The 27,361-nt window shown below is 31.9% G+C and overlaps 1 protein-coding gene across 2 annotated transcripts in view; it reads left to right on the top strand.

The window, feature by feature from the left end:
- The window catches only part of CngA (Cyclic nucleotide-gated ion channel subunit A), a 111,166-nt gene that overhangs the window by 14,348 nt on the left and 69,457 nt on the right, over positions 1 to 27,361 (top strand). Inside the window, exon 1 of one of the 2 annotated variants that reach the window (XM_035359749.2) lies at positions 5,047 to 5,177. The exons of the other annotated variant lie outside the window; for it this stretch is intronic. The gene's annotated coding sequence lies outside the window, so the exon portion shown is untranslated. Of the gene's footprint in view, positions 1 to 5,046; positions 5,178 to 27,361 lie in introns of those variants that run through there. 2 annotated transcript variants of the gene reach the window in all.

The raw sequence follows: 27,361 nt of genomic DNA, 5'->3' as shown, positions 1-27,361 counted from the left end.
TTACCATCATCTTGGAATCGTTGCCAAAGCCTGGAGATGACACTCTGGGCAATTCCAAGTTCGTCTGATACTTCCAGTTGGGTACGCCCACATTCCAGACGGCCGATAATTCTACCACGTAAAAAATCATCCAAATGCGTCCTGTGTGTCATAACTATTCGGTTATTGCACTGAAATGATTATAAGGCGCCCGCGAACAATTTTACTTCTTTGCCTGTATTTCTTATATATCACTCCCTTACACTCTCGCCATCGGTGTCATCTGGTTACTTCCTGAAATTTGCATATGATTCTTGAAGATGTGTGTAGCGATTTTACAGGTGATATATTTATTTTAAAGTTCGATTTCCGCGTCACTCTGAATTATCATTATCCTTAATTTATGGACATGAGTTTAGATTTTCATATTGTAGTTATGCGTTCCATGGTAGACCTCTGAACTACATTCAGTCACATTTCAGGACCCATGAAATATGAAGTTATGGGGCAATGGCTCTTGCCATCCTTTTCAGTAGACACTGGAGAACGTATTGGACAATTTTATTAATCTTTTCATCACTAACACTATTTTATTCATATTACCGTAAACTAGATATCCCGGAATAAGGCAGCATCTTCTGAAAGCCTGCTGCGATTGTGGGTAGATCTAAAGTAATCCACATGCAATCAAAATCGAAAAACAACCTTGTATTTAGCGTAAGTATAATGAAACACTCAATCGATTTCGAGGGCAGCTAAAGGTCCCTCCTCATCAGGAGAAAGAAATACCTAGAAAAAGAAAATAAAGGAGAAGGAGTCTAAGAAACACGTGGTCCTTATCAGCACTGCACGTGGTTATAACTGGATTTTTAATCAGAGTTGCACTGGCCGCCTACTTTTACTGAGCCAGGCTATCTGATCAAGCATAAAGGACAAGAAAAATTAGCGGAGTTAAAATAGGGAGCGAGGGGCAAATGCACCTTCACGCTCAAAATCTGAACTTCAAATAATGGAAAGCAACCACTGAACGGATTTTTATACCCTCTGGTAGTACCAAACGCGAGGAGATAACGCCCATTATAACGCCCCGACCACGTGTTTCTCAGATTCCTTCTCCTTTATTTTCTTCTTTCTAGGTATTTCTTTCTCCTGATGAGGAGGGACATTTAGCTACCCTCGAAATCGATTGAGTGTTTCATTATACTTACGCTAAATACAAGGTTGTTTTTACGATTTTGATTGTCACATTAGCGTGTTTCTTTTCTAGTCCAATCCACATGCCTTGATCCATGCAGTGAGTAACTCCTAATTTACATCTTTTTATCATAGCCATAAATTTGAGATATATCGGCTAAAATAAAAGAGTGTTAAAATTTAGCTTCAAGGAACACGAATCGTATACCCGAAAAGAAGAAATAAACAACTCTTTGATATCTAATCATAGTTGGAAACCTAATCACAATTTTAATTTTGATTTAGAATTATCCATAAAACTTCCTCAGGGGGTGAACTGGATTTCTTTGAAGCTTTTTGAATTCACAGAGATTTATATTTGTTATTTAACGGCATTAATTACAATCCAGTCCTTCCTAATGCTTTTAAAAGTCTAATAACTTAATTTTCGCTAAACATTACTGTTTTCCTCCACAGATGGCACTGCGATCATATTCGCTTTGTTTCGCTCTTTGTTGTCGCTATAAATACGATCACAGCCCCAGAATTCTTTTGCTCCTGATGAACAAGAGCCTGTACCTGATTGGCATCAAAATCAATAGATTTTTATTCAGCTGTAAGGTATTTCTCCCGCCTTCTCAGCATGCCTTCGTAGTGTACTGGGCTGGGCGAGTATTCTAGAAGCCCACGGTTTGAATCCCGTCGAGGGCGTTGCTTATTTTTCATGATCTTGCTTTCAAAATACCTAATGTCTCTACAGTTGCGGGCGAACTAAAAGGGTGGTGGATGATGATTCTTCACACCCAGGACTTGGCGATTGGGTCTCCTAAAAACTCCAGTCGCCCTTTAAAAGGGGGAATATATAAGGTATTTCTCCCACCTTCTTATCATGTCTTCGTAGTGTAGTGGTCTGCATGCTGGGCGCAAATTTCAGACGTCCGTGGTTCGATTCCCGGCGAGGGCGTTGCTAATTTTTCATGACTCCTGCTTTCAAAATACCGAATGTCTCTACACAACATCTACGTCAAATTAAGGTTGCTGTTTTGCCTAATTTTCAAATATTTACTCTCTTTAGCCGTATTTGAAAAGCTTATTTCTTTGGAGATTTGTCAGTTTTGGAGACAACCATTTTTGCAATCTTGGCAGATTTATTTTGTAAGGTCCTATAGCCAGGAATTTGATCAGTATTACCAAGTTGTAATGCATAGTTTAATTCCGAGTGTTAAAGTTAAATGATTTAGATTTTGCGTGCATTTTGCAGGTTGTGAAAATTTAAAAAAATTCAGACCCATATTTTGCATTCTGTAAGAAATACGCTCATATCTTTATACGGTAAAAATTATAAAGAACTGAATCGTAAAAAGCACCTAAAAGTGTTCAACCAATTGCCTAATGTATGACGTAAAAATATATGTTTTTAATTGCAAATATTGACAAAGTTATCAGCTGTATATCTTATCTTGTGCCCGAATGGCAACACTCATAAAATGGTTATGTGCGAAATTACGTGGAGGATAAAAACTATATTTTTGCGCAGTAGCGAATACACGTTTGCAAGTGTAAAGTAACGTAATAGTCAAACATATTTTGAAAGACTGCGTTAAGGATGTCTCTAATGTCAATATTTACTGCTTTTAAGAAGCGGTAAAACTCAGCTTGGGGATTTCATATGAAAACACTCAATATATTTAGGAGAACAAACAGACATGTTTTCGTAAACTATGTTGTGGTTTCTCAACGGAAATTAAATTTTGTGAAGATGCTCTGAATCTATTACAGTTTTAAATGAAGTACTGGCATGTCTTTTATAAAGTTAGTAGGGCATTTCAGTTATCAATCAATACCTCTATGCCTCCGGCAAGCAGTAACACCAGCTACTGTTCCAGGATTCGAAACACGGGTCTTCGAAATGTTAGATGGATATGCTAGCCATTTAAACCACGAGAGCACTCACATGGTAAGGCGTTAATCTCTTGCACGTTTCCCCATTTAGCGAGCGGCTGGGAAGAGGTGCGAAACTCTGTCGACAAAATGCTCGTAGTGACGACTTATCATTGTGATATGTTAATGGAATAAAAACTAAAATTTATTTGGATAAAACTAACTATTGATCAAACAAAATACTTTTTGGAGTACTCCCGAACCTGATTTTGTGTTTCTATTAGCACCAGCAAAATCTTGTCATCCTTTTAATATAAAACTATATTTATACATACGTTTGCTGTCTTGTTTGAATATGACAAAGCATACAGGGTATATGCCTAAGAGGAAGGATGCTTCATGCAGGACTCTCTATGGAAAACTGACTCTATGGGCTGACATTTACTTTACACAAGCAGGAAAAAGCCGCAAAAGCACTCATGAAGCAAACTTGCTCACTGGAATCCGAGCCCGAGACGAATATCAGTTTTTATATATTGAATATCATTTATCGAATTTACATATTCAATATCAATTATCGAATTTACATATTGAATATCAATTATCGAATTTATATATTGAATATCAGTTTTTAATGGCTTTAACCAAGGACATTAAGATAGATGTCTTAAGCATGACGTCACAAAAATGAACCCCAGCAAATGTCAGCAACGTGACGTCAAGACTTATCATAGCTTCCTACAGCGAACTGGTAAGACTACGAAACATACTGTTAAATAAACTTCCACTGACTTTGAAATATCAACGTCCCAGAAAAGTGTATTTAGGCATAATTTGCATTAAATACCTTTGAAATTTTCACTGATCTTCCAGGTCTTACTATGCACAAATTTGTGTTATAGTTACCATTTACGTATTTTCATATACCTGGATTTTATTATATTTGAAACAGTTATTTGCAGTCGTTGTGATGTTTTCATATTAAACAAAAAAGATATCTGTATTAAGTATTAAAATTAGAACGGGAGAATTATAAGCTTTCAATGACGAGTAGCTAAATGCAGACAACAATGATTAGATAAGTATAATAATTTTAAAATGTGGTTTAATTTTGTTTTTCTGAATATGAAATCATGTATCATTTTTAGTATTATTTATTAAATTCTGCCTCATAAATAAAAAAATTGTACCGATGGAGTTCGTATGCTTCAGTTTCTACACATGATATTGCAACATACGAAAAAAATAAATTTTAGAAGTATGTACTGAATTACCATAAAAATCTCTTGTTCGGAATCTGCTCAGTCCCGTTGTTGCAAGTTAAAAGAGATTCTACCGCATATTAAATGTAATGTCGTAAAGAAATAATGGTCTTTTTTCTATCGATCCATGCGTTGTAGTGATCAGGACATCACGTAGAAAATAGAAGGTACTTTAACAAGATTTATTTACTATTTTATTACTCGAGTCTAGTCAGCAGCATAGTTGATTTTCTTAATATAGCTAATTACATAAGACTTGAGAATTTTACAATAAGACTTTACAATTAAATACTATAATGTTTTTGCATAAATATTTAAACAAATTGCATACATGGTGGGTTCGCAATGCCTCCATTATTTTACTTTCTTAAAGAAAATTCATGTGCAATTTTATTGTTAGCTATGTTCCGATTATTTAAATATACAATTTTAAGTCTCAGTTATTCACCTGCCTTAACATTTTTGAGAAGAAAATAAATATAACATTGAATTTGTTTTTAAAATTTTCAAAATTATATTTTAAAATTTTCCTATATAGGAGATAATTAAATAAAACACATTTGCATTATTGCTTATATTTTTTTTAATTAAGAAATTATAAATTAGAAAACAGCAATTAAAAAAAACTTTATTTCTCAAACTATTTTCTCACAAGTGCAGCAAACGATTACCGCAAAATCTCACCAGATGGCGCTATCATGAAATAAGTCAGTTCTGATAAGTAGACCGCTTGCTTAAATGATGGTGACAAGTCATGGAACACGTGTATTTGATTCCCTGCTGCTCTGTCTATGAAAATTTAACAAAGGTCTGCGTAACTCTCAACGGTTTTCCCTGAGCACATATTAAGAATTACCATATTCAGAAACAGCTAGTTTATAGGTAAGATTATTTGCTTACTTAAATTAGAATATTAATTATAAAGTATACAACTTTATTCGATAAAAATTCTATACATATAGAAGAAAAGATCATTTTAAGATTACAAGCTCTCTTAACTTCTCATCTTACGTTTCATAATTGTATATCTTGTATTCTATATTTCTTCTTGAAAAAAAAAAAAAAAATTAATCGCGAAAGTAATTTTAGATTAAAATTTTACATTTTTCAATCCAAGTATCTCTTTAAATAACTAGACTGTTATAAATAAGATAGGTATGTTACACATATTGTAGAATATAGACTTGAGAATATATTTTTCATTATAGAAAATTAAATTTTTTTCCATGTAATCTTAGATTTCATAAATTAAAAGAAAATGTTGAAACTAAAATTAAAATTACTTTCAAGTACTTATAACTGCTGTCAAATATTTAAAAATTAATGTTTAATAATGCACATAGATTGTGATATCGTTTAAAGTATGCTCTATATGTAAACTCCTAAGATATGTATTTCATATTATCTGATTAGATATATTGTATAGTTCGTCACGCATCAACTATGAAAGTAAATGTCAAAAAACATAAATATGTTCATATAATTTTTTTTCAGTAAATGTAAAAGGATGTGTCATTTGTAACATTCTTAAAACTCTTTATACTTGCTTTATTCTAAAATGTTGGATAACATGGGAAAATAATTTTGGAAGAAAAATTTATTTCTTCCAAAATGCTTGTATCTAGAGATATTTGTTGAAACACTTAAAGCTTAAGAATATCTCAGTTCACAAACTGATATTCAGTGACAATTTAATATTCATTGAGAATGGTTTATATTGTTTGATGAATATTTATTTTAAAATAAGAGAAACAGGGGAGCATTTTCTTTTACAGTTATATTGCGAACGTATTTCTTTTATTTAAATGCATTCTGTATGTAACGACGGTTGCCGGACTTTGAAAATTATCCGAAATACTGTGGAATTCAATATATATATATATAAATGGGTAACTGCCAAAGTATGAAATTATATTTATATTCAGAAAATACTTATATATAATATGAAGAGGATTATTATTTTCTCGTTCAGTTTCAAATTCCAAGGCATATAATATTGAATGCAATTATAAGTTCTACTATGATTGGAATGGAAATGCACTAATTTTGAGATGCACAGAGGAATATTATATCTAAGTCATTATTAAGTAGTTATTTTGAACAACATATACAGGATTGGACACATTTTAATAACATACATGCATATGAATTTTGAAAAAAGAAATGACTGCTTCATATTAGAGTTGTGAAAAGAATTATCCTGAGTTGCAAGCAAAAACGTTTACGAAGACTGTACTTTTTTTAAATCAGCCCCACCAGTAGCTAAGCTTATAGAGAAATTTGGTTATTTCGAAGCAGGAGACATGAAAAATGAGCAATACCCTCGCCGGGACTCGAACCGCGGACCTCTCGATACGCGCCGAGCGTGCTGACCACTACACCACGAAGGTATGCTATGAAGACAGGAGAAATACCTTATGTACTCTCCCTTTTAAAGGGCGACTGATGATTAGGGGACCCAATCGCCAAATCCTGGTGGTGGACAATCATCATTCACTAGCGTTTTTAGTTCGAGCGGCACAGTTTAGACATCAGTTTTTTTTTTTTTTTTTTTTTTTTTTTTTTAAGCAGGAGAGATGAAAAATGATTTATATAGAATTAAATAGAATGAAAATTTATATAGAATTCTATGTAAATTCGTGAAATATTAATTCTTTTCATACTGCCGGCCAGTTTTTGGTTTTCATAGGATGCCGTTAACAGACATACTGGTATCCAGGTTATCTTGGGTGTAAGCTTGCTTCAGAGTTTTCCAGAGGAACAAAGCAGAAGGCGTCTGTTATATGTTCTTCGTTTCTCTAAGGATGCACGTTATATATCCACGAACTGATTCGCAACTAGAACAAATCCATTTGGTGTTTAGCTGACGATCTTTGAGTACTAGGCAAAAGTTTATACTGATAGTTATGGCTTTGTGTTTTTTACGGGAAACAAATTGATCTACACCAGCTCATGAGACTAAGCTTTTTCTTTCAAAAGAAATAGTTTCAAGAAAAAATGGTAGGAGGCTGACGGAATAAACTGGTACACGCATAAGTACAGGGGAAGCAAGGTCAGCATTTGTGTATCCTTCTTAATAGTTATCGCTGGGTCTTGTTAACTGTTAAGCTTCTACCTCAGGTGTAATTCCAAGGGAGAACTCCGGGAGGAGCTGTTCCAAGCTGTCCTACTACTCTACTCGTACCATTAACCTCTCGAGACGATTTTGGCTCGCCATGTATTTTCAGGGCCCCCTTGCTGCAATGTTTCAAACATCCGCGCCACCTCTGAAATTTGAACACCAATCCATCGGTTCTGCAGTTAGGACCACTAACCACTATCTTGTCTGGGCTGTGGTACATGTGTGAAGTCAGAGCGCGAACATTTCATAGGAAGTAATTTGCGACATGATCAGAGCGTGATACTTAGAATCAATACATTTTTAACGGTAGATGAAGATGAATATCACTGACACATTTTATTTAAGTAACCTTCCCTCTCTAACTTCACTCCTTTACATATTATTATAATTATATGGAGACGTCATAATTATTTTGTATTTATTGTATGTTAAGATATTACAAGTCCTATGCACCATATACGAATCCGAATTTCTTGTTTGATTTCTAGTTTTTATCAGTGTTCATTTACATTTTCTAGTTGATTTTAGCATTTTAAGTCAAACTGAATAAGAAAGATGCATTTAAAACGAATAAACGTTATTGTGTATACGTTCTGAATCGATTTAGCTAAATCCAGGTGCTTTTCTAGTCTTTATTGACGTTTTTTCTAAACTAAGCATTGGAAGTTTAGAAATTCTAACGAGTGCAGATTAAGGAATATAATCTTCTATGACTTTCAGTGACTTATTAAAGTCATTAGTTTATTTCGGAGCGGAAAATATGAAAAATTAATGCCGTCGCAGGTATTCGAATTTTCGACATTTAGCTTGCTAATTGGACACGCTTCAAATTATACAACAAAGGCAAGCGGTAAAGAAGAAGAAATTTCATTGCATGGTACTCCCATAAAGGGCGACTGGGGAGGAAGGGACCAAGCTGCAAAAGCCAGGTGGTGACGAATTATGGTGCACTTATTTTAGTTTGGGCGCCACTTACGGAATTATTAGATTGTTTTCGGAGCAGGAATCAGCAGTGCATTTGCCGTGATCCGAAATCGGACCTCCCGTCTGCTAGCGAGACCTACTTCGAATTCTTTAATACAAATCCTTTCAGCACATCATATCACAAAAAACTATTTTATTGTACTTTCATTTGAGGTTAAAAGAAAAATTAATACCGTTTTGTTCGTGTATTACCCCCTTTTTTAACCAATTTTATTGTCTGAAAATCGAAAGAGGAAATTTATGAGAATAATTTGATTTGCGAAGAACGCCGTTACGGTAAGAGCATTACAAGTTAAAAGTTGTCATGGATTGGTACTATTACTACTGGTAACTATCAGAATACAATTTCTTTAAAAGAAACCTGTATTTTAATAAGAATATATAATAATACTAACATCAATCTCTTATGGATAATGAGCCAGTGTCTAATACAGTATACAGGAAAGCCCCAGGGGCACCTCGCATGAAAAAGTCTTCACTTCAGTTTCTAAAAAAGAGACCCCTGAAACGAAGGAGAAGGGGACGAAAAAAAGACCTGGATTTCAAAAGCTGGAAGATCTCAGCGGTAGATAAGGCTACAATGAGCTGATGGGCTGGAAAGGTGAAATCACTGTGAGAATACTTGCCACGTTCGGGTAGCTTATAAAGAAATCGGCCCAAAATACGTTTCAAATAAGAAATGCAAGGTAAAATAAAATGGATGAAATGTGTTAATAGAAAAGTGCTAATACAAACTGGATATACTAAATAAAAACAAAAATATTCAAGGGAATACAATTTACCAATAATATAAGCCCTAGAGAGAAAAACTATGTACAGTAGGAAATAATGCGAATATTTTTAAAACTTTCAGAACCTAGCGCTAAAAACGCCAGGTGGTGAAATGAGCGAGGAAACAGATTAATCGGTTTTGCGAAAGTGCTAAGAAATTTGCAACATTTCTTTAAGCTAACAAATTAGATTCTTTTCTTGCTTCTGTCCTTTCAACTCAATGGTTTTTCATACTGCCCCAGTATGCAAATGAATTTATTATGAAAGAAAGCTTGCAGTTATTGGAAGTGCTAATAATTGTTGAGAATTGAGATTTAGCTACATAAGTACTCTAAGTAACTTGTAACTTGCCAATTATGTAAAATTAATAGAACCAGCAGATAAAGTTGCCAAGTTTAACGCTAATAAATGAAGTTTAATTTATCTTTTTAAAATCAAGCCGTTTATCTTTTTAGATTATCATGAGATACATTATAACTAATTTTCTTCCTCATCACCACGTGCCTTCGAGGTGTAACTGGAAGCTTATCCGTTTAGCAACAGGAAGATCTGGAGTTCGAAATCCGGCACTGGCTTTGCTGATTTTTCAGGATCTCTGTTCCAAAATAATCCTAATATTAGCTCGATAAGTTGCATAGATTTCTTATTATATACAAGCATTATTCTTATTATATATAATTTCTGAAAACTGCAGGGGATTTTATATCTTGTGTAATTAAAAAATATATTTATAAATTGCAATAAAGATTTTAATTATTTGAACTAGCTGTCAATTTATGGTTAAACATTTAACTTTTTGAGGATGGCTGAGGTTTTTTCCCCTAATCTTGCGTTGAACACAAAAGTTGCTGCAACAGAATTTACAGGAAAAAGAGACAGAGTTTCGTTACTAAACCTAATTTACAGAAAAAGGGCGAAAACCTAGTTTTCTAAACGACAAATCATCTTTTGGTGTGACCACGAGTTTAATTTCTTTTTATGAGATAAAGCATGCAAACATTTTATTTTAATATAATTTCTGAACGATTTTGGGCACTGATACATTTTTGTACTAGTGTCTTAAAAACATGAAAAAGGTATATAAAAGATTTTATTGCGTCATTGGCTATTTTGAATGTGATGACATTATTTTTTATACTAAATTTTAAAGCACTGATCTTGTTTAGATATTTTAAATAATTTCAATAATATAGTTAAAAGCAATGCCAGTTAGTGTAGAGTATAAAGCAATGCAAGTAGGTATATAGTCCTTAAATGTACTCCTTAGTATTTGTAGTAGTTTCGGGGCCTTTTTCCACTTTCGCGGTATACAAAACGCCTGCCTATACTTTCTTTTATCCAATATTCCACTTCATTTCTGTTTAATTAACATATTGCATTTTCATTAATTAGCCCTTGATGAAGAACTAAATTATTTAAAAGCAATAGCTATTGACAGGGGCTTTTCACCCAACATTATTAATCAAGCAGTTAAAAAATTCTCATCTGAACACACTAAAAGCCACACTCTTATTTTAGGAGATTATAAAAATTCTGTTGTCATTCCCTTCTTTCCATCAATTAGCTATAAAGTTGCACATATTTTGCAGAAATTTAACTTTCGGGTTGTTTATTCTCCCATCAATAAAATTCCAACTTCTATACTCAAGGACCCCATTCCGGACATGAATTCCTGGGGTATTTATAGGATTCCTTGCCAGTGTGGTTTAATTTACATTGGCCAAACTAAGAGAGCCTTAAAATTTCGCGTCAAAGAACATGAGGCATATGTTAGAAAAAAGGACACACAGAAGTCTTCTGTTGCTCAACATTGTTGGTCCGAAAATCACACTTTCAATTTTTCTGCTGCCAAAATTATTCAAAAAACATCTTCCATTGGAGAACTGGATTTTCTAGAGGCATTTCACATTTAAAAAAATCTTTCTGTTCTAGTTAACGATCCTAATTCCAATCCAAATTTGCCTTCGGCTTTTAGAGAAATTATGTTTTAGTTCTGGTTTCGCCAACAGATGGCGCCACTTGCTTATTCTTGTCCAGGCTTTCTTATCTTATCTAAACATTATTTCCTATCTTGTTCATTTGCGGTTTTGCAGCTGAAGATGATGGTTCGGTAAAACCATCGAAACTAGTCCTGTGAAAATTTTGTAAATTAACGCTGATTTTTGTTGTTTGACTTCTGAATTAGTATTAGAAAAGCTATCATTCGTAATCAGTAGTGAGATACATTCGATTGATTTAGCTAGATTCATTCAGTTTGATTTCGAAATTTGATCTCATTTTCACGTAAAATATCATTGACCTAGTAATAATTAAGGATTAAAAACCTTTGATTTAGAAATATGTAATAGTTAGAAGCTGCATGATAGTTTAATAACAACGAATGATTATTGAAAATTTCGCCATATAGCAAACTGCATTAGAAATTTCTAGAAAGCTATTTAAGAAAACTGTTTTTCGGTCTATGCAAAGATAAAGAGATTAAAATTCTGCAATGATTTGTTCGACTTTTAAACAAGGACCTATGAGAAAATTTCTAAATTAAATATAAAAGGGCATTTATGTCGAATTTTTAATACATGTGAAATGTGATACATAGTTTTTTCAAATAAATGTTTGTGAAAATTTTCAATAACATTAGATAAGCAGAAAGGACTTAAAATCAGGTTCAAAATTTAATGCGAACAAATAAGCAGTAAAAGAAACCGAATCAAATAAAACAGTTTAATATTTTAATAAAAATAGCACATGAAGTTCCAGTATAAATATTGCAGAAGCTTTAAGAAAACCAATGCTAATTTTCTAACAATAATGAAACAGTTTAAATAATAGAACCGATCCCAGACTATACACGAACAATTTTGGGGGAGAACAATCTGAAAAATTTCAATAAATGTCATTCATTGTTTTAATGATAAGTACTTTTTTAAGTTAATTCCTCATGTTCAGAACTATTTAACTGTACATAGCTTTTGCTACTGGTTGTCATAAATATTAATAATGATCATCAGGGAATGTTTGTTATTCTACTTTAAGGATTCCGTTATCAATGACTATACAAATATTAATGTTTCCTATGCGCCTAGTTTCTGAATAAAGGCATAAATTATGTTACGATGGTTCAGTTGAAATTCCTTTGCATATGGTTATGATTTGGTTTTAATTATAATGCAATGTTATATATAGAATGTTCGAGAAATAACTCTAGTAACTCCTTTTCTATGACAGATTTTATGAAGGAAATAAAGCATTTACCCAATAAAATTTGATGCCTTAATTAATACTTTAGACCTCAAGGCATTTGTCACACAGTGGCACTAGTTTTGCTTGCATTCCTTGAATTATGTTTATTATGTCTATTTTTTTCATTAGCTATCTACGACTGATCAATTGGCATTCTTTAACCGGACTGAAACACTTTTTCATCCTAGCACTTTTCGTTTGTTAGTGAACTGCGATACAAATATTTGAATCATAACTATATCGTGATCAGTGAATTACGACGCAAAAGATATTGCTTTTGTTAGACGTATCGCGCAGTAACATAGAGCCACTTACGGAATACCGATTAACCGAATATTCAGCTGAACCAAACTGTTGGCTACTGATCAATAATTTCCGAGCAGAAAATAGAACAAGTACACTGCGAAAAGAAAAGGAACAGTTCTATATTTTCCGTTCTACTGGGCCGATTGACAAAATTCAAATTGAGTTTTTCATGTTTCGAGAGCGCGACTTAGGATTCGTATTATATTTATATACAGGGATTCTAAATTGTTTTAAAAAATTAAGAGGAGTGATAGTACTCATCCAGATGAGCAATAATTACCATAAAACATAGTTTCGCATTCCACTCTGAGAGGCAGAAAAGAGGATTATTAGTATTCCAACCTGAGCTTACAACCGTGTTGGAAGAGCCAATGAACGAGTCCAAAAGTTGCACAAACAGTTTAGTGAAAAACTCACAAAGAATGCAAAAGACGGATAAAACCGAAAACTTGGCGTTCGAGTGTTAATTCGAGCTCAGACTTTGATGGCAAACAATCATATCCACATCTTTGGTTGGCAAGGTCTCAACTCGCAAACGATTGCAACAAGGTAATTATCTAATCAAGGTCTGAATATTATCAATTAACTCCAACTTCCGCTGTGTTCCGAGATTAGCATGAAACGTTCATGCTGAGCTCCGTCTGTCGAAACTTCGTATCCTATAGAAGGGCGCTTCAAGTAGAATGAGCGCAGCATAGTAAGTCCAGGAGGACAGGATAGAAGATGGCGAAGGGGGAAAAACTGCTACCTTGATACTTGATATCAAAGTAGCAGTTTTTTTCCCTAATATATAATTGCCCCTAATAATTTAGATAATTAACTTGTTGCAATCGTTTGCGAGGTTGAGACCTTGCCAACCAAAGATGTGCATTTGAGTGTTTGCCATCAATGTTTAATCTCGAATTAACACTCGAACGCCAAGTTTTCGGTTTTATTCGTTTTGTACACTCTCTGTGATTTTTTCGCTAAACTGATTGTGCAACTTTTGGACTCGTTCATTCGCTCTCCCAACACTGGTGTAAGTTCGGGTTGGAATTCTAATACTCCTCTAATATTTCTGCCTCTCAGAATGGAATTCGTCCTTATGTTCTATGGTAATTATTGCTCATTTGGATAAGTACTATCACCCCTCTTAATTTGTAAAAACAATTTAGAATCACCCTGTACAGCATTCCTCTAACATAGGTATTTTGACACAAAATGGGACTTTTTCTGAAATAGCATATGCATTTTTCCATATTTCGATTCTACGATCTAAATTATGCCTAAATGTTAAATTTTGTAACCTTTTGTGAGGAAATTTACGGAGAAATTCAAATATTTAACTTGGCGAACTTCTTAATATATGGCAACCTATTTTCCTTTCCCTTCCATTGTGCAAAAGCGGAAAAACCGTCACATCGTTCCTACCTTTTTTACATTGTGGATGAGCGAAAAAAAGTCGCATCGTTCTTATTTTCAAATAATTTTAGCAAAGTGCCTAAACCACATTTGATGTTATTATGATTTTCAACAAATATGCCAAATTTCAAAACGCTCCAGTATATAAATTCACGTATATCTTCGGAAATTTTGGATGAAAAAGTCTAATTTTCTGTAGGTATGCTTAGAAATACATCTACATTAAGATGATGGTAAAAGTTTTATAGGTTATATTTCAAAATCTTTTCCGAAAAATTTATAAAAATTATTTAAAATACAAATTTTAAAAATAAATTATAAAAATGGACGAATGTTATTTTGAATGAACCTAAATTTCGAAATGTGAAAGAAAGAATCAAATAAATTTAATAAAAAAAGAGATATTTATAAACGTATACCAAACTCAATTAACACTAAGGAGCTAAAATTTTGAGAGCTAATTTTTTAAAAACTACTCGTGCGAGCTTTACAGAATGTAGCAGTTTGGCTTAATTTGAGTGGTAAAATTGAAATATGGAAAAAAAGTGGCATGTCATTTCAGAAAAAGTCCTATTTTGTGTCAAAATACCTATATTAGAACAATTCTATATATAAATCGAATACATATCCTAAGTCACTCTTTCGAAACATGAAAAACGCAAGTTGAATTTCGTAAGTCGGTCCAGTAGAACGGGAGATGTCCCTCATTTTTTTCTTTTATTCCGCAGTGTACGTATGCTTGTAAATCTCACTTAACTTTTTTTACAGACGAAAAAGCTGAAAATAGATCGTTACTTTTCAACTGTATAAGCGATACTAGTATAAGCGATATTTATTAGCGATAGTAGTATAAGCGATTCACATTAGTATAAGCGATAATTTTGTATAGTTATTTTCTAAAAGAATTTTATTTATGTCTGCTGTAAATAATTAGAAAAACAGTATATTGTTTATGCCAACGGAACCAATAAGCGCAAAATGTTTGGGCCGTAGTTCACGCTAGAGAGAGGAAAAATGTTTTGATTTGATACATTCAATCTATGGCTCGCAATTGTTATATATTCAAGAAGATAAACATTAGAGAACAGGATTCTCAAAATAAAACCTGTTCTCAAATACATCTACAATAAATAAACGTGTGAAGTGCCTCTGTTGTTATGTTAAAAAGTATTTAAGAAACTATAATTTCATTGTGAATATACTTTGCTTTGCACACATTTCTTAAACGTTTGGTATGAAATAAAGTGCATTATTTTCACGCTTCTCTGTACTGCATGTACTTTAGCATAAACAATGCCAGAGTTGCTTCAGATCAAAAAGCAAATACGTCCAGAACATAGAAAATACTTAAGAAAGAATTACTAAGCAAATTCTAGTACAAAGCAAATTCTCGTTAAAAGCACTTACAATAGGGGGCTGATAGAGTATTTTCCATCACACTAGTGGCATAAACATAATTAAGTATTTTTAAATACCTTGAGGATAAAATCTCACGTTTCAAAAAACAGAAAATTCAATTTTTGGTGGACCATTTTACCTTTTTCCAACTAAAACGTTTAGATTCCTTACTCATGCACGTGCTTTCACTTTTAAAGTCGCAGCTTGTAATTTAATGTGTTTAAAAACTGTTATTAATTATCGTTTTATACATTAAGTACTTTTTAAGTATCTAAATTATTCTCTGAGGCATCTGCACTTCAATTTCAGATCATAACCAACTGTCATGCTTAGTAAGCGTTTTTTTAATAATTTTTACGAAGAGATTAATAGAATTATGTGTTTTATATTACTGTAATTTCAGCAATTAAGTTGTACACAAATATTTGAGAAGATTTCGTCATACTCTCCTCTCTAAGATCTGCTAAGTTATGTTACATTGTAATACATGGAGTAGGTTCCAACTAATGAAATAATGTCAATTACCATAAAACCTAGCGGTTAAGTCTCTTCTGGGACCGCTAAGTTTTATGGTAATTGACATTATTTCATTAACAATAAGCAATTGCCATCACCAGAATATCGAAATATTTAACACAGAGAAAACAGAATTAAAACTCTTTAAGTTTATTCTACTACACCACCTGTGAGTGCTTAAATTAAAATATACAAAAATAATTTATCAGCCACCCTATACGTGGTTCCAACACAACGCTTCCTTTCACAAAGGATAAAAATTTAACTAATCTATGCAGAAACTATAGGATTACATAGACCACGACATAATTTCCAATACACACTTGCCAAATATGATCTAACCTGAGTCTAAAGTATTTCCAGCAAAAACACGCTTTCCGTCTATTGGCAAAACAGCGGGAGCAGGCCAAACCTCTAACATTCCTATCAGTAAAATTCTACTCTTTGTAGTTTATAGTAATACTGCTTGCCACTCAAAATCTGCTTAACTTCTAGAATGAGCGAAACTCGTGACGAAAAGAGGCAGAAAGGAAAGAAAGAAATTAAATAACATCTCGCTAATACAGCTTAAATGCCCCAATATAATGTATAAATAACTGCTTATTGTTACATTAAAATATTAAGAACTATATACTGAATCTTTAAAAATAAGTCAATAGTACGAAATAAACAGTAGTAAAGGTTAAACAGTTTCAATGAAAGCACTTACCTCCGGTTTTCGATTAGAATGCTGTTTATTCCATCGCGTGTTCGACGTCACTTAAACCAGTCGCGCTCCAGTAGCGCAGTTGCGATTATCTAGTTAGAGAAGAGTTCACTTTAAGCAACGTCAACAAGAAGACAGATGCGTAGATGAGTAAGAGTTTTAAAGTAATCGAAGAAGACTAATCATCCGTTACACTACGTTAAATGGAAGTACAGGAAGTAGGTGTAATTAACCTGTTGTAAGTAAGTAAATTATCATGAATTTTATATCGTACTCGCGATGATAAAAATAAATTAATCCATTTAGTTGAAGTACCGTATGGCCTGAAGGTAAAAAAATGTTTTTCCCTTTAAACTACATTTCACCAATCCATATCCATGTACAATCAGCTGTCGATTTATCTGGATAATACAGAAAATGTACTCAACGATTAATTCAAAATCACAAATAATCCTATTGCAGTCTGCAATTAAAGTACACAGGGAAGAAAAATAAACTAGATTATTAATAAGAAAAAATACTATAAAAATGTACTTATATTAATCTGAGAAAATATTGTTTTCTTTATGTATAATTATTTAGCAACAAAAAGAATACAGTGTAAATAACGATAAACAAACATTATTCAGAAATAATTAAGCTATAAGTTGCATGAAAGAACAATATTTACATGAGAACAAGAAAGGTATTATTCAGTTTCGATTGCTCATAATGATTTTTTACCATACAATGTTAATATATAGCGGTTTAGTTACTTTACAACCACAGCAGAAAACAAACCATACTTTGTCCGCTGGCAGTTTTCTTTTATGGTAGTTTAATCCTTTTTCCATTTTCCGCAATGAAAACATTAGCCAAAGTTCTGTTAATCTGTTACCCAATTTATCCGGCCCCAGTTAATCGGCAGTTTACAGTCCACATGCAGTCTAATATTTAAAAACAAAACTGAAGTAATTTGTTATGTATGCCTTAACTTCGATATTAAAAGAAAGCATATTTACTACAGAACACAAACTATCCGAATTAACGTATAACATTCCGATTATCGTAAAATTTAAGTAAGTGGATTACGTTTTCCTATAAAACAAATAAACATTTTTGCAATAAAAATGAAAGAATTTTATTTATATTTTTTATCTCAATCATGAGTAGAGAATTTTAAAATTTAAAGTACTTTTACTTCCATTAAACAAATATAAAATGCACTCGTTTTAGGACAAATATAAAGAAACTAAATTATGTTTTGTTTGAAGAAAATCGAATGATTCTTCCCAAGATAAGTATTATAAAACGTTAGACACATTTTTCGTTAATTATAATAATGTTTCAAACGTTCATAAAATTATTGATTGGGTGCATAATAAATTAAATTTATTTTAATTCATAGCTCATTCATTTGTTATAAAGATTGAACAAAGTCATAATCAGAAGAGTATAGCCTTTTCCTTTTTTAAATTTTGAAGATTTCCATAATTCTATTCAAACCAAACAAGCAAAATTAAGCATCTTACAAACAAGCATAACTGTAAATCAATTCGATCATTATAACAAAAATCAGCAACTTTCAGCCTTTCAAGTGACACGAGATACGTGAAAACATAAATTATGAAAGGCAGCTTAAACAACTCTAATACTGATGTGAGTAATCCTGTCTAAGCCGCTTTCTAATATTATTCAATAGAATAATATAATGCTCAGGAAAGTGGGAGATATTAAACTCTTCTGTTAAACGCTTTACCAAATATATGTTGCTTGATCATTAGGGTGAGAGAAGATTGATCATGATCTACATATTCTGACAATTCGCTTTAAAATCTTAATTCATGGCGTATTGGAGAGGAGAAAGGCAATGCAATAAAAGCGCAGTCCTATAAAATTAATAATTTATTATTCATATCTGTTTTCAATTATCTTCCTGACAATGCAATTTTTACTGTGTTTCAAAATGAGCAAAAAATTAAAAATCTGCCGTTATCTGTTTTAAAATAAAAAATTTAACGCATGTTTATATGATTAAAAAATAACTCCTCAAAATAAAGATGCTCCGAGTAAAATTTGCGCCTTCAGAGTGGCTTCTTTGCAACATGCGTATATTTACGGAGAAACAAACATTACACTGAAGCCATTATCCAAATTTTATTACTCTCTTGCTAAATTAATAAGTGGAATTCATATATATATATATATATATATATATATATATTAGTAATATATTCTAATATATATTAATAATAATTATATGTATATTCGTAGATTTCTATAACAGATATTTTTCATATTTTGAAAAAAAAAACTAAGTGGATTTAACAATTAAAATGCTGTGTTACAGATTTGCCTATGAAACACATTATTAAATCTTATAAAAATTTTCACTCAGATCAAATATATCTGGCTGATAGTTTTTTATAAGGAATTATATCTTATATTTTGTAATTCGTTACTTAAACTAATCTTAAAATAATAATTTGTTATTTTAGGCGACTTGCCTTGAAACTTACAATATTCAAAATCAAATTCCCTCGAATATATGACACATGGTATTACCTTCAATTATTCACTATAAAGAGGAACTTACAAAACGCGAGAGACAAAGAGAAAAAAATGTGTATGACAGGGGCGCACTCAAGAAGGATTGCCTTAATACTGAAACAGCGGGGGTAAATAAAATTAACGTCATTTAGCCTTTTACCACTTTTTTGCTGATTTTCAGTTCAAGTGGTACTCAATTCTGGAATTAATTCAATAATATTTAAATTGTGTTCTGTTAAATACTAGAAATATTTTTCCTGTTAAACATTGTTTTTCCCAGAACCGTGGTCTCTAAATTATACTACGAGGAGGAATTATTGGAAAGCAGAGGAATATTCTAAGTTTATAGTTCAAATTTTAAATCGTAAATAAATTTAATTTTAAGTACGGTAAAATACCAATTAATCTTTTATAAATTTTAATAAACCTCTCATGAAATTAATATTTTCATAAAAGTAATAATAAATAATAACCCTAACTCATTTTATTATTATTTGCTCTGTATTACGTTCATTAAATTCTATAAAATTAAATTTTTAACATATATTTAAATTAATATAATTTGTATTTAATGAATATAATCAAAATTTTAGAGTTTATTAAATTTAGTAAAAACAGTATTATATACAAGTATAATTTATTTTAAATATCATGAACAATTTAATGAAGTAATTAATAATATATTATAGTCTGTAAATAATGCACTAATTTCATAACTAATATATTATTGTAAAACTTTAATCTTAATTGAATGTAATCTAACTTCTATTTATTAATTACCATTATTTTATTAGCGGAATTTTATCTCATATTAGAAAAGATGGACACAAAAAATTTTGCGTTGCGTGGATGTACTCAGCTTATTAATGTTATAAAAATTTATAAATGTTTTTATCCGAAACATTGTTACAGAATTATTTGATAAATTTCATGTGTTGATTTATTGTGCTAACTTTACTGCTCATTGTTGTGCGAAGTTTGAGTTACGTTGTAAAATATAGAAATAAAATAATTAGTACAGCTTTAATTAATCTTTATTTAATATTATTTATTTATTTATCTTATCATCTCGTCTCAAAATATATTTACAACTTTAAAGTTATATATATTCTCTATATTTTAATTTTTCCATTCTAATTCCCCCCGCAATCCATATTTTGATACCATAGTGAGTTTCATATGTTCAGTTATCGATTCGTTATCCAATCAGGGGTCTGCTAGGTTGTTATGAACAGGGAGGAGTGTGTATATTCCACCAAACATGAGTTGAACTATGCAAGATTTCAAGATCGCTCGCTTATAATTTCAATAACTTTATGGTCTGAGTGAATATATCTGACAAGAATCAAAGAAAATCTAAGATATTGATTAAATTAAGCTTAAACCTCAATAAATGAGACGGAAAATAATAGTAACAGTGTAATTAACAAAATTTTATCACTTGCTTTGCACGTTGGTTGCAGAAATTTCTTCACTTCCACACTTCCGCTTTTACATCACTTTTTAAATTACTCAATAGAAATTACTGCTTCCTCCTAAAATTATGTCACAGCACAAAGTTTAATTTTAGAGATTCGTCTTCTTTCTTACTTCTTAAGGTATGTAAATGCGTTTTTAGATCTTCAGAGTCTATGATTCTGCACTTTCATTCAAGTAGTTTTGTTTTAATAATTCTTGTTGCAATAACTGAAAACATTTTTGCTTTCCAAAAATCTTTGAAGCTTCTTTCATGAACAATGAAAGATGTGTTGGTATTCTTGATGTGCGATAGAGGCATTTTCCTTTAATGCGACATGCTTTTATTCTAATTGTGTACAGCTTTCTAAAATTCTCGCCGCAATTCTGAATATTTCTTGACCTTTAAAGCATAAATAATAATGGCTAATCTGACGCATACCAAATATCCCTAAATATATTTAATGCCGCATTTCGAAACATTGTTGTTACAAACTTTTGTTGGTACTGCCAACATTTTCATGCTTTACATATACCTTACTGACTAGTATGTAAGGCGATTTTTCTTCCTTTGATAAGCGTTTTTGAAGGTAATAATCCTATTGCATCAATAGCCTATCATTCATAAAATATGTTGTTAATTTATTCCCTAGAAATTTAAAATGTGCTTAATTATTACTACATTAAAAGGAAACATTTGTATTGATTTTAATCTTAAAATATGGCATTTAGACTACTAAACGTTTTCTTCTAGAATATATTCAGTACAGCAGGTTATGTTGTAAAGCCATATTAGATTTTTCACAGCCTGAAAAAATGAAAAAATCTTAGTGCCATTGCCGAGATGCCAAACGAGGATCTTTTAATTATAGCTGTATACGCTAACTACTTGACGAGACTGCTAACTACTACGCTACTACTACTAATGCTAACTACTAGCGAGAGTGTGTACAGGAAGGGAGGGCTAATATGGTTAATATTAAGATGCGAAGCCCCAGACTGCGTAGCGAAATTTTCGGGCTATATGACTATCAGAGCAGATCTATCTAATAACAAACGAGGGCTCCAGCAATACAAACACATCCCAAGCAGTCTGCAGTTAAACTAAAAGCTGATTAAATTAACTTAAATGTAAATAACTCTCGGGAATGCCTCAGATCCGAGTACAAAAAAGACTAAAAAAGGAAACAAAACAAAATAATAAGTAAATAAACTATTGATGACTGACACCACATTCAACAGTCCTTAAATTCCCATCAAATAACCAAAAGAATAAACTAAAAAGAAAACAACTTGTTATAAAATAATAAAAACATCACATGTTTCGTAAACATTTGATTAAGATCTATGTTATAATTTAAATTCATTTTTATATCTTAATATATGAAGTAGTTAGAGTTTTGACTTGACTATTCCCAGCTATTATTCTATTGTTTAGATAAGTTATTTTTCATAAGCGTGATTGTCTTCTATCGTAAATCTAGAATTGGTTTATATTTTATTCTTTCAAAAATATTATTACACATTAAAAACTTGTAAAAACATCCATATTGGCGAAATATCAGTCAAACCACAGAACAACTCTGTGGAGATCGTGCGAAAGGCTCTCGTTACTTCCAGCATCCAGCTTCTCTGTAAAGTATCTAGCTTTTGTCTTTCTCTCATTATGGTCTCTGGCTGCAGCTCCAATTCAAAAGATTATTTTTGGAAGTAGAACACAATTAAAAATATCCCTAAAAGGGGAACCTTTCTTTATAAGAGCGTTTATGTTAAAATTAATTTCGTAAAATTTTAAAACATTTTCAGTGGGACTGTGTGTTTTAAAAATGTTTTATATGCATAGTTTACCTTCTGCTGAGACTCTCAAATACTTTACGTTTGATGTGAATTTATACTTTTGCCTTCATATTTCAATTTGGGAGTGTTTGACTTGTAAGATTACTATTATTTTCTCTTAGCAGTAACTTCATGATTTAGATCCTTGCTGTCTTTTCGTTTCCCCCCAAAACGCAAATTTTGTTCTAGAGTATTAAAATCGAGAGTTTGGATTGTAATACAAAGCATGCTTCTGTCTCTCGAGCTACGTTTATAGGTTTCGTTAGCTCAAATAAGATGGTAATTCTTCGGCTTGCGATATTCGCGCTAACATTTAAATTGCCATGGCGGTGAGAAGTTTGAGCCAGCTTAGCGTTAAACCCGATGTGTGGTCCTTGATTACTAAGTTTAAATTGTGAATTTCACTAATAATTTAGGTTTCATTGCCACAAATAGTTACTGAATTGGAAGTATGAAACGTGCATTTTATGCTCAAATTGTTATTTAATAAAAAGGTAGTTTTAGACCTTTTCAAAATTCCCATCAAGCGATCATTCGCTCTAAGTCTGTTAGGTTGATGCTGGTTTATGCTACCAAAGAAAAACAAACATTGTAGACTTTTTCCCATACCGATGGAAAATTAAATCATATGTTTTATCCGTATTAAAACGATTTCTTCACCCTGTTGATGTTCCCCTTATTAAGATAAAAGTGCTTTTCATTTTATCGAAATTCGTCTTCCAGTAATATTAAAATGTCATCTACATAACATGCGGTGCCACGGTTTGAAATCGAAGAATTCATAAGTATCTTTCAATATTCTGGCCCTAGAATAGTAGAGCAGCACTACTAGAGCCCTGCGAAAACCTTGCTTAATTCCATGTTTAGTGTTTCGAAAATTCCTTAGTGGGTTGTCGCTTGATCTTTAAAATAATTTCTAATAGTCTCAAATAGAGTTTGCATAACGCCCGTGTTTCGAATATGTCCTTGCACGGAGAATTACATCTACCAGTTTCAGTCGAAAGGTAGTGGCGGTATTTTGTTCATCGTGTTTTAGCACGGAGGATCACATCTACCAATTTCACTCGAATTTAGAGTGTTTGCGAAAGCGCTTTAACAACATTTTCCACCTAAAGGGCGAAGGGAGAAAAGGCTCAGTATCCAATTAACCAAATTTAGGTGGTGGCAAAATATCGTTAGCCATGTTTTAGTTCCGTACATGGCAAAGACATTTTAAATTCTTCAGAACCGAAACACACATCTTGCCGGAATTCGAAATACGGATCAACCAATGCCTATTTGATGTGATAATCGGTACACCACGAGATCATGCAATAGTCACTTAAACATACGAGATGCAGTCTCTTTTCATTTTAAAAATTAACTTGCAATAATGCAAAAATGTAAATTTATTATCCGTTAAAAGTTATCTTATTTTCGAATGAAAACGATAAATTTATCTGATAATTCTAATCTTCAAAGAAACGTAAAAGCAAATCAAAAGTACTTTTCAAAAATATTTGAAAAAACAAACAGAATTTTTTTTGTAGAAAAGAATAAATACTTCGATTGGTATTGGTAGAGTGCGAAAAATATAAGATGTCTAATTTTCTCATACTTGTCCTGCGCGTTTTGCCATTGTTTTTATAATGACTACTTTGTTTGTAGTGCCTACTTACAACTATATATTCCCTCGTAGTTAGTTACTCTTGAATTTATTTTGGTTTCTTTCTTTTGTTAAGCGAAATTTCAAACTACGTTTTTCGCTATATTTCTGCTTGGAATTTATTAATAATGAAACGTTAATAAAATGCACCCAAAGAATTATGGCAGGTAATACAGTAATCAGGAAAGAAGATTTGAAATAGATTTATAAACTATAATAAGTACTGTAATAGAAAGAAAATTAGCAAATTAAATGCTATTTGTTCGAATAATAGCATAATAAATCGAAGTCACTCAATCTAGCATTTTTCTTTCTCTAACTATCTATTAGAGTAAAGCACCCTGAAGCTATTTTGGTAGAATTAACTGAAGCTAACTTGAAACGTCTGTGGTAAAAGAGCTATCACCATTCTAGCACTAACCCAAACAATACTCGAAATTTAAAATTAAGCAAGAAAGCAATCTTAGAATGGTGCAGAAAAATATTTTGATCCAGAATAAAGGGGATATATGTCTGGTTTCCATAGAAATCGATAGAAAATTAAATTCTAAGCTTGAATTTCTTTGCCTACTATAATTTTAAAATTTTCACTAGTATTTTTCTCCTCCAGTTTTATATATATATATATATATATATATATATATCATTAGGCATTCTCGAGAAATTTGTTTTTGTTTCGTAGATTCTCTCCGTGCTTCGCATTTTGTTGCTTGAGTTGTCATTTTGCATTAAGAGTTTCAGAAATTGGTGCATTTTTCATTCTCTTTTTATGTTAACTTATTAATACATATTTCCTTGTATTTTGCAACTTTTTAATACTAGGTTGCTTTGTAAGCTTTCTTTTGCTGTTACTCCATTTGCTAGTCTGCGGCTTTGAACGTGTTTATCCCTTTTTTGAAATATTCGATATTTTAACTACTTTGTGTATTTTTCGCATTACTTCGTGCTTTAGTGTCTGCTATTTTTCTGTTTTTCAATCTACAACTTACTTTTTTCTGAAGAATAGTAATGTATGTCGGTTTGCCCAGCAGATTGATATAGTTTTTTTCAAAATCTAAGCTAGTCTAAATTTTCTTTACCTTATTTAAAATTCTATAGTGGCGCGTTTTGCTTCCGGTTAAAATATCTGAGATATATTAAATAATAAATTTTATATAAATATATTAGAATACAGTGAAACATATAAAATTCACCTAAAAATTTAACCTCTCTCTATTTCGGGTCTCACCTTTACATATGACACATTCCGTATTAGTTTAATTATCTCAACTAGAAGAATTCACAGTTAATTCAGCCACTAATGCTCTTACTGATTAAATCCTTATTCAGTATTTACTTAAATTTTTATTCTTCGTGAATCTTTTAAGGCATGTGCAACTGCTAACTCCGATACTTACCAGCTGCTAACTTCATCCTACAACTATCACTAGTGTACTGAGCGTTGTTTCCGAACTCTCTGCGTTTCCCCTAATGTAATACCATTCATCACTGAAGATGGCTACGGGCTACGTTAAATCACCTGAACAATGGTAGTTTCTTTATGACTTCGATGCCGGGAAAGGATTCAGATGTTTTCTCATTTTGGCATAACGGTGTCAATGAAGTTGTAAATTACGGTATTTACACCTCCGTTGACGGAGCCAGCGATGTGAGTGTGTATGTATATGTATGAGCATGCAAAGGCTTAAATTGATCTTACTCGCTTTTGGCAATACAGTGATAAAAATTAATCACATCCACTAGCCTCGAGATTTAATGGCGTCAGCTCTGGATACATGATCATAAATCACAGCAGCTCGTACACCAGCAAATTCTCAGTAGTTTCTCCAACAGAGTCAAATGAATATTTCACGTGTTCTTTGCCTTCCTTTTATTGAACGCTCGTTTTTTACATACGTGTGGATTAAATAATAATATTGAAAATCAGAAAGGACGGACGTGAACAAAAAATCTAATTATAAGCGAAACAAATAAATCGATCACCTGTTTGGAGAGGCAGGAACAGCCAATCCCATCTTTTACTATGTAGACCTAAAACGAGTTTTAAAGGAATTGTTCCGATAACTTTCTTTCTCATATATCTTTATTTATGTAATAAACCTTTTGAACCTTTTATAGATTTTCTATTTATGATATTAGGATGTGCATTAAGAAAAGGTTTTATTCCCTATTTCTGAAATACATTAAAACGGAAAAAAAAAAAAAATCTGAAATGTTTCAGATTTTAAATTACGTCCAAAGGGGCTTTTTTTTAACGTTTCGAGTGTTACCTTTATTTATTAAATATCATGTTCTTTGCACTTAAACCATAAAATTCAGTTCAAGAGCAATATCGCAAAATAATGTTAAATTAAGCATATCTTTAGAATTTCCGATATACACAGTCTCGCGAGCTGGAGATAAAAGTATTTTTTTTTATATATAACGTTGCCATTTCTCGCTTTTAAAGCATTGAGTTTGTAAATCAAAAATTCGTTAAAGTTTTACAAAATATAAAATCTATAATAAAACAAATTCCAAATTTGGGATTTCAGATGCCCATACTCGCAGTAGGATTTCGTCATTCAAAATTCGATGGCTGTATGTACCATTATTTTATCACAATGCGAGAAATAGACAATCATTTATGCAGATTTTTCATTATTTAATTTCTTCAAATATAATGCAGGACTCTAACATTTTGTGGCAACAGTTTGAAAAGTGAACCGACGTTTATGAGTCCGACGCAAAATCGCAAAACGAAAACAATAGTCCTTCAGGGACAAAGCCCCTTTGGACTAATAAAGTTGTATTTCAGACACCGTTAATGAAAATTATTTGAAATAACATTGCTGAATTTGAATACATATTATAGTTACTTCAGTTTTATCAAGTCTTCTCCCAACAGAAAAATTTGAATAATATCAAAAATCTCTTTTCTGTTAGTTCCTAAATTACACTTCAGATTTGATTTAAAAGCTAAAGTAAGATGGCCGTTGTCTTGTGAATCTCATGGTCAGCGGTCTCGTAATCATACAGCTGTCAGGACATAAGGAATTCTTCTATCTCTTGTGTCAGCTGTCATGATGTAAATCAGCGGTTCTCAACCTTTTTTGACTAACGCGTCCATTTAAAAAATTGAAAAACTTTCGTAGCGCTACATTTTACAATCATTATTT

This window comes from Stegodyphus dumicola, chromosome 1 (genome assembly GCF_044657685.1).
Source record: "Stegodyphus dumicola isolate Sdum_Otavi_A_Nest chromosome 1, ASM4465768v1".
Taxonomy (NCBI): Eukaryota; Metazoa; Arthropoda; class Arachnida; order Araneae; family Eresidae; genus Stegodyphus; species Stegodyphus dumicola.
The sequence above is the reverse complement of the archived record's forward strand: the minus strand, read 5'-3'. Positions and strand labels throughout refer to the sequence as shown.